Here is a 19,781-nt window from a genome sequence, read left to right as displayed (position 1 = left end):
GCTAGCTGTCAGCACAGAGCCTGATGTGGGACTTGAACCTACGAACTGTTAGATCATGACCTGAGCCCAAGTCGGACGCTTAACCAACTGAGCCATCCAGGCGCCCCTATTTAGACATTTATTTTTAAAGTGCATAAGAGTCAGGTTTCTTTTTCTCCATCCTTGTGATTCTCAGTAAGTTGTTGTGGGATGTGAATCAGTAGTTTGCATTCTTAACAAGTTCCAGGTGATGCAAGTGAATTAGGTATTGTACTTGGAGAAACACTGATAGCATTTTTTATTTCCAACACAGATAACTATAAATATAAGTTTCTAGGAAGCCTTAGTGTTGTCACAAAAGAGATAGATGCAGAATGTAACTGGAAAACTTTTCTTGTATCATGAATTTTATTGGGCCATTGTCTAAAGCAAGTCACGTGACCAACCTCAGCCTCAGTGAGAAGGCGCTACCAAGGAATATGTATAAAGAGAGGGGAAGTTTTGTGTTTTTTTCTGTTTCATTTTGTTTTTGTCATGGAACAAGACAGCAGGGTAGGAGGATCCTGTCTTTCCCTCCTCCCACAGATGCACTGAATACACAACTACAAATGATCAGCTCCCTCTGAGAGGAATCCAGGAACTTGTTGAATGAATCCTATACATCAGGTGACTGAGACAACATCCACACTGAAACAGGTAAGAAAGACTGAGATACACGATAACCCTAAACCCCACACCCAGCACAGAATCTTACAATATAGAGAAAACCCAAAACTCCCAATTTTCTGTGAGGAGTAAAGGATTTGGACTATACACAAAGCACCTAATCTTTTAAGACTCATCACTTTCCTCAACTATCCACTCCAGGCTCAGCATAGAGGAAGTAGCAGAAATGTCCATCTGCTAGTCTTTCCCTGGAAGGGGTTAACAATAACTTTAAAAGGCATCTATCTCAGGGTCAAGCTTCTAATCAGCCTACTCCCAAGAGCTAGTTGGGACCTTCTTGGGAGCCTGAAAGAGCCAGTGGAAATCTCCATGCCTTCTCTCTGTCTCACTCAAATAATAAAACCAAGTCACTAGCTTCTCCCTGTGAGGACCTTCATCCATATGTATAGCACTCCAACTTTTAAGGCCACCATCAGAAGAATGAGCCCCCCAGATTACCTGTGTGAAAACCAACAGGTCTCAGCTTTCATGAATCCCAAGGGACCATAGTAAAGAAACACAGTTTTTAAATGGGTGAGTGAGCATTTCCTGTAGCTATATGTACATGTTCCTCAAGCATATACAGAACATTCCACCCGGAGCAGGAGAATATGCGTTGTTCTCAAGAATACATTATTCTCGAGTGCACATAGAACATTCTCTAGGACAGATTAATGTTAGGCCATAAAACAAATCTTAATAAATTTAAGATTGAAATCATACCAAGTATCTTATCCAACCACAATGGCATGCAACTACAAATCAATAATTTAAAAAATTAAAAATTTACATGTCAATAGGGATTAAGTCACATGCTTCCAAACAGCCAATGGTTCAAAGAAGAATCAAAAAGGAAAGCAAAAATATATTTAAAGAAATAAAAATGGAAGCACAACATACCAAATTTAAGGGATGCAGCAAAACCAATTTTTAAAAAGGTAAGTATACAGCAATAAACATACTCAGAAAGGTCTCAAACAATTTAAATTCACTCTTGAGGAACTATAAAAAGAATTAGAAACTAAACCCTAAGGTAGAAAGAAGGAAATAACAGATATTGGAGTGGATAGTAGTGAAATAAAGACCAGGAAGACAATAAAATATGTCAGTGAAACTAAGAGATAATTTTTTTGAAAAGATAAACATAAGTCTCTATCTAGACTAACAAAGGAAAAGGAGAGAAAATCCAGATAAACAATAGAATAAAGATGAGACATGGCAACTGATACTACACAAATACTAAGGATCATAAGACATTACTATAAGCAATTATATACCAACAAATTAGATAACCTAGAAGAACTAAATACATTCCTAGAAACATACAACTCACAAGTCTGAATCATGAAGAAATAGAAAACCTCAAGAGATGTATTATGAGTAAAGAAATTGGATCAATAACCAAAAACTTTTCAACAAAGAGAAGTCCAGCACCAAATGACCTCACCAGTGAATTCTACAAAACATTATAAGAAGAATTAATACCAAACATTCTGAAAATCTTCCAAAATATTGAAGAGAAGGGAACACTTCCAAACACATTTTGCCAGGCCAGCATTTCCCTGAAATCAAAGCCAGATAAGGATATTACAAGTAAAGAGAACTATAGGCTAATGTTCCTGGTGAACAAACATGTAAAAAAATCTCAAAAAAATTAGCAAACAAAATTCCTGAGCACATTAAAAGAATCATAGGATATCACATGGGATTCATTCCTGTGATACAGGGATGGTTCAGCATATGCAAACAAATAAATGTGATACACCATATTAGCAAAATGAAAAATAAAACATATGATCATCTGAATAGTAGTAGAAAAAGCACTTGACAAAGTTCATTATCTCATGATAAAAACTCTCAATATAGTGGATATAGAGGAAACATATATTAATATAATAAGAACCATATATGACAAGTTCATAGCTGACACCATACTCAACAGAGAACACCTGAAAGTTTTTCTTCTAAGGTCAGGAACATGACAAGATGTCTATTCTTGCCACTTCTATTCGACATAGTACTAGAAGTACTAGTAAGTGTAATTAGGCAAGAAAAATAAATAAAAGTCATTCAGATCAGAATGTAATAAAATTTTTTCTGTTTGCAGATAACATGGTTTTATATGAAGAGAATCCTGAAGACTCCATCAAAAAAGTTAGAAATAATGAATGAATTTAGTAATGTCTTATGACATAAAAGCAATATGTACATATCAGTTGTGTTTCTATATACTAACAACAAACTAGCAGAAAAAGAAATTAAGGAAATAAAAAACCTATTTGATAATAGGATCATAAACAACAAAATACATAAGAATGAAAGAATAAAGGAGGGAATGTTCTGTATTCAGAAAATTAGAAAGCATGGATTAAAAAATTTGAGAAGATACAAATGAATGGAAAGATATTTGAGTTTTTTGATTGGAAGATTTAATATTGTTAAAATGTCCATAGTACCCAAAGTGATCTGTAGATTTAATGCAATGCCTATCAAAATTCCATGGCATTTCCCACAGATATAGAAAAACTAACCCAAAATTTGCATGGAATGACAAAAGACCTCAAATAGCTAAAGAAATCTTGAACAAGAAGAACAAAAGTGGAGGCATCCCACTTCAGAGTTCAAACAATATAACAAAGCTATAGTCATCAAAAGAGTATGGTATTGAAATAAAAGCAGACATAGAGGTGAGTGGAACAGAATCAAGAACCCAGAAATAAACCTACATACATATGGTCGATTAACATTCAACAAGGTTTCCAGAATACACAATGAGGAAAACATAGTGTCTCTAACAAACAGATTGATGAAACTCAAAAGAAAGAAAGTGAACGAACTCCTAGCTTAACACTATACATAAAACTAACTCAAAATGGATTAAAAACATAAGACATTAGACTCTAACACTCCTGAAAGAATATCTAAGGGATAAGCTCCTTGAGTTTGTCTTAGTAATGTTTTTTATTATTGTTTTTTGTTTTTGGTTTTTGGTTTTGTTTTTGTTTTTATCACCAAAAGCAAAGGAAATAGAACATAACAAACTAGGGACTATATCAAACTAGAAAACTTCACAGCAAAGAAAACCATCAACAGAATGAAAGGGCAACCTATTGGAATGGGAGAAAATGTGTGCAAACCATATATCCAAAGGGGTTAAATGTCAAAAATATGTAAGGGATTCATATAACTCAATAGCAAACAAACAAAACCTGAATTAGAAAGTGAGAAAAGGACCTGAATAGACATTTTTTTCCAGAAAAGATACACAATGTCCCAAAGGTATATTGATGCTCAATATCAGGGAAACAGAAATCAGAACTACAATGAGCAGTTTACCCCATTATTAGTAGTATATCTGCTATCAGAAAGACAAGAGATACAAAGTGTTTGTGGGCATGTGAAGTAAAGGGAATTGTAAACTTTGCCCAGTTAGTGGGAAGGTAAACTGATAGAGTCACTATGGAAAATAGTATAAAGTTTCCTCAAAAATTTTTAAAAAGAACTACTTTATGATTCAGCAATCCTACTTCTAAATATATATCTGAAAGAAATTAAATCACTATCTGGAGATATTTGCAATGCACATTACCGTGCTCATTGCAACATTATTTACAATAACCAAGATAAGAAAAAGCCTGTGTGCCTATCAAAGATGAGTGAACAAATAAAATGTGGTATCTATATTATAGAATATTTTTGGCCCTGAAAAAATGAAGTTCTTCCTCTTCAGACAACATGGGTGAACCTGGCAGGAATTATGCTAAGTAAAATAAGCCAGCCAGAGAAACAGAAGTACTTCACTGTATCACTTGCAAGAGTGGGGGGGAAATGAATGTATAGAAACAGAGTAGAATGGTGTTTGTCAGGTGCTGGGGGTGTGGGAGAATGGAGAGAGTTCAGTAAAAGGGTACAAACTCTCACTTATAAGATGATTAAGTTCTGAAGATCTAATATATAGCATGGTGACTATAATTAATAATAGTGTATTGAATAATTGATTTCTTGGTAGAAATCTTAAAAGTTCTCACAAAAAATGCAAAAAAAAGGTAACTATGTGAGGTGATGGATGCACTAAATAACTTGGTTGTGTATTTCACCATGTATGGGTATAGATTTTAGAAATAAAGGGATGGTTGTGTTTTTAATCCCTAAGTTTGGAGATGGCTTACTATGAAGCAAAAGCTAAAGTGGGTATCTGAGCTCTTGATGATTCAAGAAAAGGGTGGCTCAGTTCGCTAAGCATCTTACTCCAGCTCAGGTCATGATCTCACTGTTTGTGGGCTTGAGCCCTGCATCGGGTTCTGTGCTGACAGCTAGCTCAGAGCCTGGAGCCTATCTTCTGATTCTGTATCTCCCTCTCTCTGTGACCCTGCCCTGCTCACGTTGTCTCTCTCTCTCTCTCAGAAATAAAATAAAATATTAAAATAAAAAGAAGTGGGACCAAAAAGTTGACTACTATATGTCTTGTGCTCTATGTATGTGCACGTGTGTCCATTTATGACTAATCATTTTACTATTTCCCTTCATGGAATATTACTGTTGGATACGATAACGTGGCTTGACAGTTATAACTGGCTTAAGAATTTTGGTGAGAAATGTTTAAGGTACAATTCAGAATGTGAGAGATATTATAATGATACTCTTTATACAAGTTAAAGTTACATGGCAAGGACTTTTCTATTTCATTAAGTGATGTGCAGTAAAATTTTGCACAGCTCTTTAATGGCAATTTGCATCATAAAGGAAAGAATGGGAATATGTTAATTATTTTGAGAATTATTTTTCTATTTAACCACATTCATTTCCATTTTGGAGTGAGGCTCCAAAACTAAAATTCAAGCTTACTATATTCAGTTGTGTCCTAGGTGACCTTGTTTAATGCATGGTTATAATTACACTGAATAATCAATAGAAAAAAATAGGAAACTTCAAAGTCTAATGAATAGAATACTCTATGGTATTTAAGATAAAAAATGACTAGCTCTTTATTTTTTTCATATGCTTTTTGCAAAATTAATTCCCACCTTTCACCTGCATGAACTCTAACTGGATACATGATACACTTTGGGCCATGTAGGTGAGTTCCATTAAAAACTCCATTGCTCACAAAGTTACATATTTGCTCTTTCCATTCAACACTTACCACTATCGATTTTTAAAATAACTTTGCCCTGATACAGGTTGCCTTTATGCTTCAAGACAGGACTCCAGGTCAAAATGATATCTCATGGTCTTTTGTTAGGACAATTAATGGTCTCTGATTATATCCACTATTTTATTGTGATAATCTAACACTAAAAATAAAAGTTTAAGAATTACCAGCTTTCATTGTACTGAAAGTTTTTCTAGAAAAACTAGAATATTTAGACCATTTCTAAATGTTTTCCAAAAAAAATATGGGGCAAAGAAAATTATAGGTTTAATTCATTCAAAACTTATCACAAAAGATTTTTTCTTTACTAACAAGCCAATAGCTCTAAAGGACAGTTGCTGGCTTCATGATATTTACTGAATAGAAGAAATGTATTTTTTTAACTAATCAGTATTTTACAAATCTGTGCAAGTGAGTATTGATAGCAAAAGCAAGAATTGTCCAATACATATTCCAGAAAAAAACTAAATCTACAGCACATTTTTAAAATGCTCTTCTTAATATAAAGATGTAGAAAGAAGTTTAAAGCAAACAGAAAAGATCATCTCTGTATTAGATTACAAGTACTATGTGAAAATCTAGAGTCCTACTCACCAAGATTTTAGCTGTGACTTCAGAGCATTCAGTTCTTAGACATTCTTTTGGTTCCCCAGGCCCATCAAATTCCTGGCATGATGTGTCCTGCTTCCATATTCCTTATAAATTATGTTTCTCCTTCTTTTCTCCACCTTCCCCATCTGATATGCATTTGATATGTACTTATTGATTGCCTACTTTTTGCCAGCAATTATGCTAAGCACATGCTAGATATAGTTAATTCTGGTTAGATATAATGTCTGCTAATGCATTTTCTAAATTTCATGGACTTAAGCAGCTTCTACTACAGTTACACTCAGAAACCATGAAAGAGGTCTCCAATTCTTTTCCAATGATAATCAAATGGCACTGAACTCGAGAACTTGGACTTTGAAAATAGAGAACTCTGGTATCAAATTATTATATGGCTTTGTAAAGTGTCAACCTGGCTGTGATGAAATATGTTTGTCATAGTTTCCTCTCCTATATGTTTTCAGTTAGGTCCGGTTAAAGAAGAGACTCTGAGAGACTTGCAGGGTGAAAGTGAAGCAGAGCCATTCTGTAGCCTCATTTCTTCTTGCTGATCTGTTAATTCATCATCATATAAGACAGCATCTTCCCCTTCCCCTTCCCCTTGTTCCTTTATGGCTTCACCAACTCGTAAGCTGGGCATTCGTTGGCTCTATGTTGGAAAGTCCAGCTTCTATAGAATCCACACAACTAAGCAGTTTTAGCTTTTCTTCATGGGCTATATCTTATGCTTTGGGTTCCATTCAGTGCTTGTTTCAACTCTGACATCAAGCTTCCCTTCCCTGCTGATGACCCCTGTATACCTCAAGACCCAGCATCAGACACTAAGAAAACAGATTTATAAATACTGCCTTACCAGTTCTGGATAAGGTCAAATCTCTGAAATTACTGAAAAGGTTGAATCTTGGAAACAAATCTCTCTCTCTCTCTCTCTCTCTCTCTCTCTCTTCCTCCCTCCCTCCCTTTCATAAATATGAACATTCAAGCATTGTTATTAGTAGCACAAGTTGTGGAGCACCTGGGTAGCTCAGTCAGTTAAGCTTCTGACCCTTGATTTCAGCTCAGGTCCTGATCTCTGGTTCATGGGATTGAGCCTGGTGTTAAGCTCTGAGCTGACAGTGAGGACCCTACTTGGGATTCTCTCTCTCTCTCTCTCTCTCTCTCAAAATAAAGTAAATAAACTTTAAAAAATTTTTAAAAAGGAATATAATTTGGTACAACTCTAAAGGAAGAGAATGTTTCAATATATATTAAAACAATGAATATATCCAGAAGATTCACTCTTTAGAGTGAAGCCATATCTCCAACTATATGAAGATACATATGCAACAGGTTATTTATTGCTACTTTGCTTATAAGGGCAAGATGCTGTAGGAAACCACATTCACAAACATAGAATATTGGCTGAATAGACTATGGTATAATGACACACTAGTATCTATTCAGTTAATAGAAAATCGAGGAAAGTCTACATTAACTGATATGGAATCATTTTTATATAATGTTAGGTGAAGACAACAATAGTGGAGTATACACCGTATGCTAGCATTTGCATTAAGAAGGAGAATTAAGAAATATATATGTATTCACAACTTCTAAAGCAACAAAACCTAAGAATGATTGCTCTAAAACTTCTCAGATCTCTCTTTTCTTCTTTTTGATATAGTTTTGTCATTTGGAGCCACATTAAAGTTTTTATAGAGCCAATAAAATAAAAATAAATGAGGTTTGGGGAAAATCTTTAAAATGGAAAACAAATTAACCTAACTGTATTTCAAATGAATAGCACAACCAAACTGAAAAGTGGAACAAAGAAATAACTCAAGTAACTTGTAAACACATTGTCACAGTATTTTGATAATAAAGCGTTCAGTATAAAGGCAAAAAAAAAAAAAAGATTTTTTTTAACGGTTCTGAAATATGCTTGACAAGCTTTCTATATTGGCATGGAGTAGTAAATTTGAAATTGCCTTCTGGGTGTTCGAAGATTGACGAATGAGAATGTTTATGGTGGACAACACTAACAAGGTGCCTCACTGTTGGGAAAATGAGTAGCAGCACAGAAAGGGGTTGGCCGAAGAGTAGATCTAGTATGGAACTGGAATGGAAAGTATCAGCTTGTTTAGCTAACAAGAGAACAATGTTTCTCAAATTTCCACCCAACAAGGGTGATCCATCTTATCCTCCATTTTGAACATTACTAATAAAAATATTGAACAATTCTGAAAACGTTTTATTCTGTGGAGTTCATTTTTTTTCCTTTCCAGCATCTCCATCTTCCAAAGTAAAACTTGAGAAAAAAAAAATCAGAAATTGATTACGCTGTCTCAGAGTATATGGACATTGAAAAAAGAAACTTACTTGAGTTTGTGATCATTTTGTCTTTTATTACAAGGCAAGTTAGTAATGTGACTTTTCTTTCCAATTTATTACAATCATCCCAATAACCTGATGGCACGGATGCAGTCAAAGCCTTACTTTTGAGGGTTAATATGAAATCACCATTCTTATATTCTTCTTCCTCATTAGATTAATAATGCAAAAGGTCTAATGTAACGTCAAAGGACTTGCATTTATCAAACTGGAAATATCTTGTGGCACTCACCCACCACCGTGCTGCCCGTTTTAAAAAATTACTGAAGGAATTTTATTGAATCAATGAATAACTTTACAAGATTTTTATGAACCAAGTTAGCATATAAATTGAGGGAAATGCATGGATAATTGGTAAATAGAATAAAACATAATAAATGTAAGGTTATGTAACACTAAGTGCCTTTCTGTCTTCTACTAAAAATTGAACATACATAAAATTTTTCAGAGCACATATATGATGGATTTGAAGCCTCTAGTAAATCATAGTTTAATAGATATAACATTGGTGTTTAAAACACTCTGAATTGTTTTAAATCAACTTTGCAGGGACATTTTATTGAATTTACATTTAATTTTCATTTATGGGTTAGGGGATATTCAGTGTGGTGCCTCTAGTGTGAAGCCATTGTCTGAAATATGTTTTGAAACATATAAAAAATATCCAGCAGGCCTCAAATCATCCCTCGGTTTTGCCATTTATTGTTGGCAATACGTTTAATTTCTCAAAAATGCCTTGCCTAGTTCTATGACAGTCAAAAAAAAAGTTCTACTGTTACCTAAAAGCAGCTTTCTTCAATTAAGAATCTGCCACATTAACAACTACACAGATTTTCACTAATTAAACGTGTCATAGCTTTAATGACTCACTATTTCAGAAGATGTTTATTGAAATAATATGCTGAAAACAAGTATATTTCGTTATTACTGGCATGTTGTTTGAAGAAGGACAGACAAACCTAGAATCACAAGTCATAAAAACTGTCTAAATGTTATACTTTGAAATGTTCCATTTTAGATATATTACAAATATACACATTAAAATATGCCCAGGTTTGGCAGTTATTTTTTCTTTTAAAGTTAAGCTTGTAACAACCATATGACATGCCATTCTACTCCTAAGTTTTAGTCAAGGGAGAAAATGAGGAAATGTCTATCTATAAAAAAGACTTGTACATTTATTCATAGAAGACAGAGTTTAATTGACAAAAACAATCTAAATGTCTGTTATCTCATGAATAAATTGTGGTATGCCAAAAAAATGGAATTTTAGCAATAAAAGTGGGTGAACTATTGAAATAACCTATACCATGAATGAACCTCAAAATAATTATGTTGAATGAAAGAAACCAGATCTCTCCTTCCCTCCAAAAGAATACATACTCTGTAATCATCCCATTTATGTAAAACTCAAGAAAATGCAAACTAATCTCTAGTGATAGAGAGAGTAGATAGATAAGTGATTGCTTGGGGGATGGAAAGGTGGGGTGGGGATGAAAGGGAGAAAGGCATTATAAAGTAATATGAAGAATTTGGGGGAGATCATATGTTCACCATATTGATTATGCTGTAGGGTTCACATGCGTATGTCAATCTTATAATATTTTGCACATTAAGTTTTTGCAGTTTACTGTATTTCAGTTACATCTCAAAAATGCCCTTAAGAGACGAAAAAAGGAAATTGTCTCCCTTATCTGCTGAGAAGCTACAGTTTTAGAAGGAGGTTAAGAGTCCTTCGTCTTTGTCTAATATTTCCCTTTCAGTATAAAATTTCTGGCCTTTCCGGAGCTGATCTAAGAGAAGAGAAGAAGTGAAAGTAGTGACCAAAAGGTTTTTCTCAACATATGTATTATCTTAACATTTCTTTGCTGACAGATTATAGTGCTATTATGGTCTGTGGCCACGTGTTCTATGTTGGGTCCCTTCAAATGCAACTCTTCCAATGTAGACTGTGACAATCTTTCATTTGCATACTCTCAATCCATGCTTCTCCTTTGGTATTTAAAGATATACTCCATTTCTTTTTTCTATGGACATACTGCCCTCTGGTAGAAATTTTTGGGAACTGGAAACATGTCAGAGCTTGTTGGGGTTACACACCTTTGACTGACTTGGGAGAAAAATGCTGTTCTTTCCCAGACACAGTCCTAGGCTAGTAAGGTCCCCATCCTTATTTTTGTCAGGCATGGGTCAGACATCAGCCCCCTGAATCTCTAACGGGAGGAGACAAATAGTAAGCTTTCTATGTGGTGTTGTACCCCATGGACTTGAGAAAAGTGGCCCACTGTAAAATGGACTCTATAGGCGTTTCTGATTACACTTTCCTTACAAAATTCTACATCAAACCTGACCCTTTTATATGTTAGATATGGTGTATCCTCTAACTGCTGTCAACCACCTACTATTAAAAGCCTTCTTGGAGTTTTGTCCAAGCTACTCTGTAGCGTAGCATCCATGAACTTTTTGTGTCAGACAAAAGTGAGTTAGGAAAACTTCCCTTTAACAACCTGTTACAGATTTACTGACTCAGAGATATTTATGGAACATTGACTCTGTGTGAGACACTGTTTGAGGTTCTGTAGAAAATAAAGAAATGAGAGCAAACATATGTCCTCAAATACTTTATATAGACTCTAACATAGAAAATTAGTTATATAAGTACATGAGTATAATTATGATAGAAAGCAGTGTGCCATAAGAGAGATACAAATAAAGTATGAAAAGTACCTTTATTTTGGATTTGTAGGATTTAGAATAGGGAAGTCGGGAGAATTTATATGAGTAAAAGACAATTAGGGGAGCCTGGGTGGCTCAGTCGGTTAAGCATCCAACTTTGGCTCAGGTCACGATCTCACACTTTGTGGGTTTGGGCCCCGCATCGGGCTCTGTGCTGACAGCTACCTCAGAGCCTAGAACCTGCTTCAGATTCTGTCTGTGTCTCTCTCTCTGACCCTCCCCTGCTCACACTGTCTCTCTCTCTCTCTCAGAAATAAATAAAACATTTAAAAAAAGACAAAGCTAGGGTGTATGATATGTTATAAAAAAATAGCGCTTCATCACTGGTTATTTCCATTAGTATAATAATTAAATTTAAAAACCTCAGACTTCACGACTTTGGTGTTATCTAAATATCTATTCGTGTGTTTCTTAATATATTTGAAAAGAGCAAATTTGAAATATTTATGTGTACATTCAATTCTAAAACTATCATAAATCACATTTTTATTTACAGTTTATTAGTGAATAAATATCTCCTATGCTTCCTGGCTACTTTCATATTGATCAGAGATAAGAGCCAGATAGAAGTGATAGTTACACTTATAATTTGCCTTTAATCACAAGGATTTTTTTTAATTCTATGAACATAGAGATATCTTATTTGATTAAAATTATGTTATGTCAAGAAAAAGCAGACATTCTAAAAGACAATGAAAAACAAAAAAGAAAAGGCAACATTGTATAACAAATCTTATATAATAAAACTTTCTACTATCTTGATAGGATTAAAAATAGAAACGTGTACATCAAACTTGAGATACCAAGTACTTCTAGGGTAACTTTTTTTTCCAGTAACAACTGTAAGCTGGAATAGAATGGTGATTGGTAACAGATGGAAAAGTAAATGATTTGCCAGGGCCTTTAGTTTGAGCACGATAGAGTGCATATTCTATATAAGGAAAGAATAATCTATCAAATGTACATGTGTGTAAACTTGTATGTGTTCTTGTACATCTGTACACACACATTCTTTCATGCCCCAGCCACAGAGAGTGGTGGTGTGTTTTGGGCCCTCACTACCTCTTTCTGCACCATTCCAATGTCTTCTCTTGGAACACAAGCCACTGTGTTATTTAAACTTGCTTTTGCTCTCAATGTCATCATGAAACACCTTCTAACATATTGGATTAATCTCATGAGGTCCTTTTACTTTAAAGGACGATATAGAGAAACAGTAACATATTCACAGATTTAGAGGTGTGATGAATACTTTGACTTATGTAAACAGCATTAGTTACTTAGAGCCCATAGGGAAGTTTGCAGAAGGATAACTGTATCCAAACTATGACTATAGTTGCCATGCTAATTTAGGGGATTAAATGTCTTAGTTATATTTTAACCAAATAACATAATGATAAAGGAATTTGATAAACTTTGACATTTGCAATAGTGTACAAAATATGATATAATTTTTAAATCTCTATAAAGAGTTTTAATTAGTTGAAACTAAGATAATTTTTAAATTTCTGATATTTTCAAAAAATAATATATTTCTCTCATTCTTCATGATTTAAAAACACTTTTATATATTTTTCTAGTTGTTCTTTACAATAAAGTAGAGAATAGATTTCCCATAATTTTAAGAGGGTACTAGGAGGTTCCAAAGGAATAAAAAAAGGACCATTATTTGTCTTTGGACTCCATGCATTTTTTTCCCCTATATTTTAGACATGTTATAAGGATATTCAGCTGTAAGGGACATGCATGTTTTAAAGAGGTGGTCACCTAGTAAAATTTAAAAACAAAACAAAAATCAAGCAAATGATAGAAACTAAAAATATGTTTAAAAAACTATACAAAGCATATAATCAATAAGAAAAGTACACTTGAGAAAGAAATTAGGATGTGAAGGTGACCTAGCTGTGACATCTGTCATCCCACCGATCGTCAGGGTTGATTCAGCTGATCCGACTGGCTTGGTAGGGCTGTCCCTTTGCCCTTACTGCTCCATGTGCATTCCTCCTGAAGCAGCAGGCTCAGTCGAAGAAGAGGACCTTTCCTGATGGAGGAGGTCAGTTCCTTGGTCAAGGGTATACAAGAAGCTGCGCTCCCCTCCTAGAACCCCCAAACAATGTCTCCAGGTCCATTTGTAGGAGAATGTGGGCTGGTCAAGCTTCCAAGACTCCAGACACATCCAGATGAGGAGGTGCATGTGGCAGTCTACCTTTATTTAAGGAAGGAAGGAAGGATGGAAGGAAGAGAGAGAGAGAGAGAGAGAGAGAGAGAGAGAAAGAAAGAAAGAAAGAAAGAAAATCAAAAAGAAATTAATCGTTAGTATGGGAATAAAGTGTATCCTTAAAAAAAATAACCTCTTGTAACAACAAATGGAATAGAACTGGAAAGTCAGTGCCAACCATAAGCTTTAAAGAATGTTGTTACTAATCAAACTTCCTGCTGGATGTAGTAGAATTTACTCAAGAAGTGTAATTGTTGCATGTTTTCTTGAGAAATCAAAAGTCTAATTGCTGAACAAAGTCTTAAAGAAACACATGAGCAATATAGGTTCACTTAAGAGTGAAATTGTGGGGCTCTGGGACTTTAGCATGGAGAGAGAACAATGTGTGCTAGTATCTAGAAGGTAGAAGCTGACCTAGTTATTAAAGATCAATAGTAGCAGGATTAGAAAAAATGAAGAGAAAGGCGAAGTGACTCATGAATAAAGACACAGCAATGGGTATGCAACATGGTGAAGAGATCAGTATGACTACAGAAAATGTGTTTAGAGAGGTAGATTAGTCAGCTCAGGCCACCACAACAAGACATCACAGGTTAGGTGGCTGAAACGACAGAAATTGTTTTTCTCACAGTTCTGGAGGCAAGGAATTCAAGATCATGAGACCTCTCTTCCTAGCTGATAGATTGCCACCTTCTCCCTGTGTCCTCACGTGACCTTCTTTCTGTGTAGTGTGGAAAAGAGAACTCTGGTGTTCTTTCCCCTCTTTGATAAGGATACCGATCCTGTCAACTAGGGACTCACTCTTATGATCATATTTACTCTCAATTACCTCCTTAAAGGCCCTATCTCCAAAAACAGTGACATCAGGAGTATGACTTCAACATACAAAATTTGAAGGGATACAATGCAACCTATAACAGGAGATACAGATATTAAGGAGAGGTGGATGTTAGGCCTGTACCAGTACATTAGAGCCAGATTTTGCAGGAAAGTTTTTACCCTCTGGCTCTATCTGTGGCTTTAGAGTGGATACATAGAGTATGTGTACAGGCAAGATATTTGCATATATTCACCCCACTGTCAGTGGGGCACGTGGTCTTTTCATTCACCTGTCCTGAGTAGAATTTTTTCACAGCACCATTTAGGCATTCTAAAAAACACATAAGTGTTATTTCCTATGAAAGTTTCAATAAACTCATTTTTATTGCTGCTGAGGACAGGGGAGCTTTGAAAAATTACAATTAAAATTAAAGCAGGCTCCAGGCTCCAGGCTCTAAGCTGTCAGCACAGAGCCCAATGTGGGGCTCAAACTCACGAACCATGAGATCATGACCTGAGCTGCTTCGGATTCTGTATCTCCCTCTCTCTCTGCCCCTTCCCCACTCGCACTCCGTCTATCTCTCTCAGAGATCAACATTATTATTACTTTTTAAGTAAAGAAGTCTGTTTTCATCTTAAAACAGTCTCCTTTGGAGAAAATGCCCAGTCTTCCAGGGACTCTTCTGCTCCTCAAAATTCCTGATGTGTTGAGAACTGCCTATGTGCTTTCATCATGACAAAAAATGAGCCTATACTCTGAATTAGACCCTTCTGCTGTCTTCCGGGTACTCACTGGCTTATACATTGATATTCCATAGCAGTGGGTGTCTTACTGCAATTCATGGTACAGACTGGCTGGGAAGGCTCATCTGTGCCCTGGCCACAGTTGAAGCCTGCTGAAACCTCCTTTTAGACCCATCCTCATCATAGCTTTTGCTGGTACTGGTGGACTCTGGGAAGTCAACATGTTGTCTATTGGGTACTTGTCCTAGGCTCTTTGAATTGTAGCCTTTGCCATGGGCCAATCACCTTCTTTCAATACATTAAACCTACCGGCTCTCGACTATCTCTGTTCACAGTGGCCAAAAATTGACTTAGATAGAGTAGGAATACTCTTAAACATCTCTCTGGGTCTGAATAAGTAAAATACCACTTATATTCTCTTAAAATTATATAGGTCCTGGGCATTTTTCAAGGTGGTCTAGAGTCTCTAAATGGTAATATAAACAAAAGCCCTTCTGGACTCAACTTTCTCCTCTATCTGGGGACATTTTGTAGTTTTGTGTCCCTCTTCTCTATGAAGTTATAACTCAGAAGAATGATCAGGGAACTCAAGTCTGACTTCTTGACATCTTCCTCCTTTTCCCTCTATAAGCAAAGAGTTTGTCTATACAGGAGGTACTGCTTTGTCATAATCTCCTCTTACCAAGGTAATATTCATACTTGCCTGTTTTGTAGGATAGAAAAAGGCTTAGATTCAGACATGTCTAATGGTGTGGAGAGAAATCCTAACTATGAAATATTTAAAATACATTTTCACAATATTATTTGCATGTTGGGGCGCCTGGGTGGCTCAGTCAGTTAAACAATATTATTTTCATGTTAATTAATTTACATATTTATTCTTGTAACAAAAGGTATTGAAAAGTCTCAGTGCTAGTACAAAATGCCAGGCTATCAAAATAAGTAGTGATTCTCATCATCTAAGATCTCAATGAGTTTAGAGTAGGACAGGAAAGACAAAAAAGAAAATTATGTAAGAGAATGATAAATGCTACAGTAGAGGAAGATGGGAGTATTATAGGAGAAATTTTCAGAGGGATATCACTAGTATAGGCAACTCACCTTCATGTTCAAGAATGAAATAAGGAACATCTTGCAAGCATCCAGAAGGGTTATGACCCAATATGACAGTTAATAGAGTATGGTTTCCCATAGGATATAGTAAAGCAATGCTACTCTTGGCTGATTCATCTGATGGTAGAAAACAGATGGATTGGAAAAGAATAGACACAGAGGTGGATGACATTGTCAGAGTCTCAAAATTGTTTATGTGTGAATGAATTGAGAAGAGAGATTCTTGGGGAGAGAGGATGCTATAAGATTTAGAAAAAAAAATTTTAAAGATCACTGAAGATGACATCTATGGCCAAGTTGAAATCTACAGTGAAATGTCATGATAAAAAATAATCCAATAAGATAATGAGAAGTATTAAATAAAACAATTACAGAAGGAATAGAAAGTAATCTTCCTGCTGTTCTACATCAATCAGTTTTTATAATTGTGTCTAGTTTTAGATATTGAACTTTAAAAAGTAAAAAAAAAAAAAGATGAAAGAACAGGGGATGGTCATAGAAGAGAAGCAAAGATAATTAACCTCTGGCAAATAGAAATTAAATGAATTAGATTTGTTTAGCTTAGAGAAAGGAAGGACAAGGCTGATCTGATTATAGAAATGAGTCATTCACAGAGTAATTAGGAAGGAGATGAAGTTTTCCATGTCCCCAGATGACTAAACAATAGGAAATAGACTTTAATACAGAAGTAAGTTTATCTTCAGATATAAATGGAAAACAAAGACACTTTAAAATCTATTATGAAAAAGCTACTATATAGCTTCCTACATTTTTGTAGGTTCCCACAGGAGTATTATTTCAGTTTACTAACATCCCTCTGTGCTGAACATCCGTCTGTGCTGACTGGTTACTAAGGGGTTAGGGTGGGGAACTAGATGTACTCATGGGTCTGTGATTTAAACAAATTTGCAACAGTTTCTTAATTTCATGGATTTGTTCTAAAAATTAATTTAAACTAACGTAACTCTTTCTCCCACTATGCCACTTTGATGTCAATAGCCACCCCATAAAGTGTAATTTAAAGAGCTATAAGTTGTTTTACTTTATTATCTTACTACAAATAAAAAATTCAAAATTCATTCATAAAAATATGTAATTAATCAAGTTTTCAATAATTTTCTAATAATTTTACAACTCACTTTACGATTTTGCCTTTTTTATGTTATGTGGTAAAACTCTTTTTTTAAAGATTGTATGTATTTATTTATTTATTTATGAGAGAGAGAATCTTTTTTTTTAATGTTTTATTTATTTCTAGGAGAGAGAGAGAGACAGCGTGAGCAGGGGAGGGTCAGAGAGAGAGGGAGTCACAGACTGAAACAGGCTCCAGGCTCTGAGCTGGCAGTCAGCACAGAGCCCGACGAGGGGCTCGAACCCACGAACCGCGAGATCATGACCCAAGCGAAAGTCGGACGCTTAACCGACTAAGCCACCCAGGCGCCCCGAGAGAGAGAGAATCTTAAGCTCAACTGCATGGCCCTGGGATCATAAACTAAGCCTAAATCAAGAGTCAGCTGCCCAACCAACTGAGCCACTCAGGCACCAGAAAAATCTTGATTTACCCAAATTCAAGTGGACATCTTTAGAACATTCTAGAAGTTCAAGATCTATTTAATTTTATGTTTCCTTACAAATACATCTAAACTTCCTGTACCTCTCCATAAACCTTTAAAGCTATCTGCGCACAAACTGGACATAATCTAACGTCAATACGAAGAGAAGTATGCTGCAGATCCTGGAAGGAGAAGTATCAACAAGTGTGAGGAAAAGTTAAATTCACTACAATAACAGAAATACATATTTCGATGAAGATACTTTTAGACTGTACACAGCATCTATTTATTGGAGAGTTTTTTAACTTGTATTTGTAAATTTCAAGTTCAGGGAACAGGTCAGATGTGTCCATGAGTGGCAGTCTAAAAGTTTAGAATAGCAAGATCATAGGATGCTCTGCAAAAGAAGCTGAGTTTGAGTTATAGTCTTGAACAATTAGTCCAGGGGGAAATTGGCTAGTATATTTCTGGAGAAGATAAGGAGTCAGGATTACAGGTTTGTCTAGTAGGCAATAGGGAGTTAACAGGAGTTTGTTCTGACATGCTTATTGGCTTACTATTTGGTGCTTTTTCTTATTTTAAACAGTGAATGCCGGTAGCTGCTTTATATTTAAGGAAAAAAATTTTGTGTCAGTGGTGGTTGGTTTGAACACATGATTAAAAATAAAGGAGGGTATTTATTAGAAAGTTGAGAAATCATATAATCTCACCTAAAAGGAACTACAGTACACTACATATAGGAAAGATAGGCAGGATTACGGCGACAGATAATTTGGAGGTAAAATTGACCCATTTAGCTAACATTTTAGATGTGGAAGGTGCCATGACCTAATAAATGTTGTACAAAGTAAGGAATAGCCTTTTGACTAAGAAGTTTCCTTTAAGGGTCAAATGCTTACAACCATGTGAATTATAATTACTCTTGATTATTAGATAGTGCAAACATTTTTACAGAAATGCAGTTTGTATGTTTAAGGTATTAAAAAATTTCACCCTACTTAGATATTACTCCAAGTGTGAACTTCCCTTGAACGTGATAAATATTAATGCTCGATCTGCTTTGCATTTGGGTTTGCCATCAGTTAGCTCACTTTGTTATTTGCACACTAAATTGAAGATGATCATATTAAGAGTACTTCATCTTTCATTATCTTACATTTATTTGACTACCCTACTTGACTACCTCATATTTAATTAAAATACCAATTGAGACTGGGAGTTGAAAACAGGACTATTGTGTATTTCTTTGTTTTGAACTTTCTTTTAGATTGGTAGTTTCTTTTTCCTCTCCTCTTCTTTTTTGATTCTTTTACTTTTTACTTTCTGTATTTGAGGAGAAAAAATTTAAGTGGATTTAATAAAATTATATAAATGCTCGGGAGACTCTTTTCACCAACGTTGGGAAAGTCTTCTTAACATATATTCTCCAAACTTCAAATAAAAACTACAGTTTGCAAATAAAATGTTCTTTTTTTATTTTTTTAAGTTTATTTATTTATTTTGACAGAGATGGAGAGGCAGAGAGAAAGGCAGAGAGAGGATCCTGGGCAGGCACCATATTCTTAGTGCAGAACCCAATGTGGGGCTCACACTCACAAACCATGAGATCATGACCTGAGCTGAAATCAAGAGTCAGATACTTAACCAACTGAGCCACACAGATGCCCTTGCAAATAAAATGTTAATCAATGTTTTCCAGCTGAAGAATTAAAACAAGAATTTGAATATTATATATACTAGCATGGTGTAACAATTTCTCTAAGACTTTGAGACAAGTTTGATT

At 35.1% G+C, this 19,781-nt stretch overlaps 1 long non-coding RNA gene across 1 annotated transcript in view; it reads left to right on the top strand.

Annotated features, from left to right (window-relative positions):
• The first annotated feature begins 567 nt into the window (after nucleotides 1-567).
• LOC144225310 (uncharacterized) overlaps nucleotides 568-19,781 on the top strand; it is a 51,591-nt gene continuing 32,377 nt past the window's right edge. The window contains exon 1 of the long non-coding RNA XR_013333267.1: nucleotides 568-675. This is a non-coding gene — a long non-coding RNA (uncharacterized LOC144225310). The remainder of the gene's footprint in view (nucleotides 676-19,781) is intronic.

The sequence above is a fragment of the Crocuta crocuta genome, unplaced genomic scaffold (assembly GCF_008692635.1).
Source record: "Crocuta crocuta isolate KB4526 unplaced genomic scaffold, BGI_CrCroc_1.0 scaffold378, whole genome shotgun sequence".
NCBI lineage: Eukaryota > Metazoa > Chordata > Mammalia > Carnivora > Hyaenidae > Crocuta > Crocuta crocuta.
The sequence above is the reverse complement of the archived record's forward strand: the minus strand, read 5'-3'. Positions and strand labels throughout refer to the sequence as shown.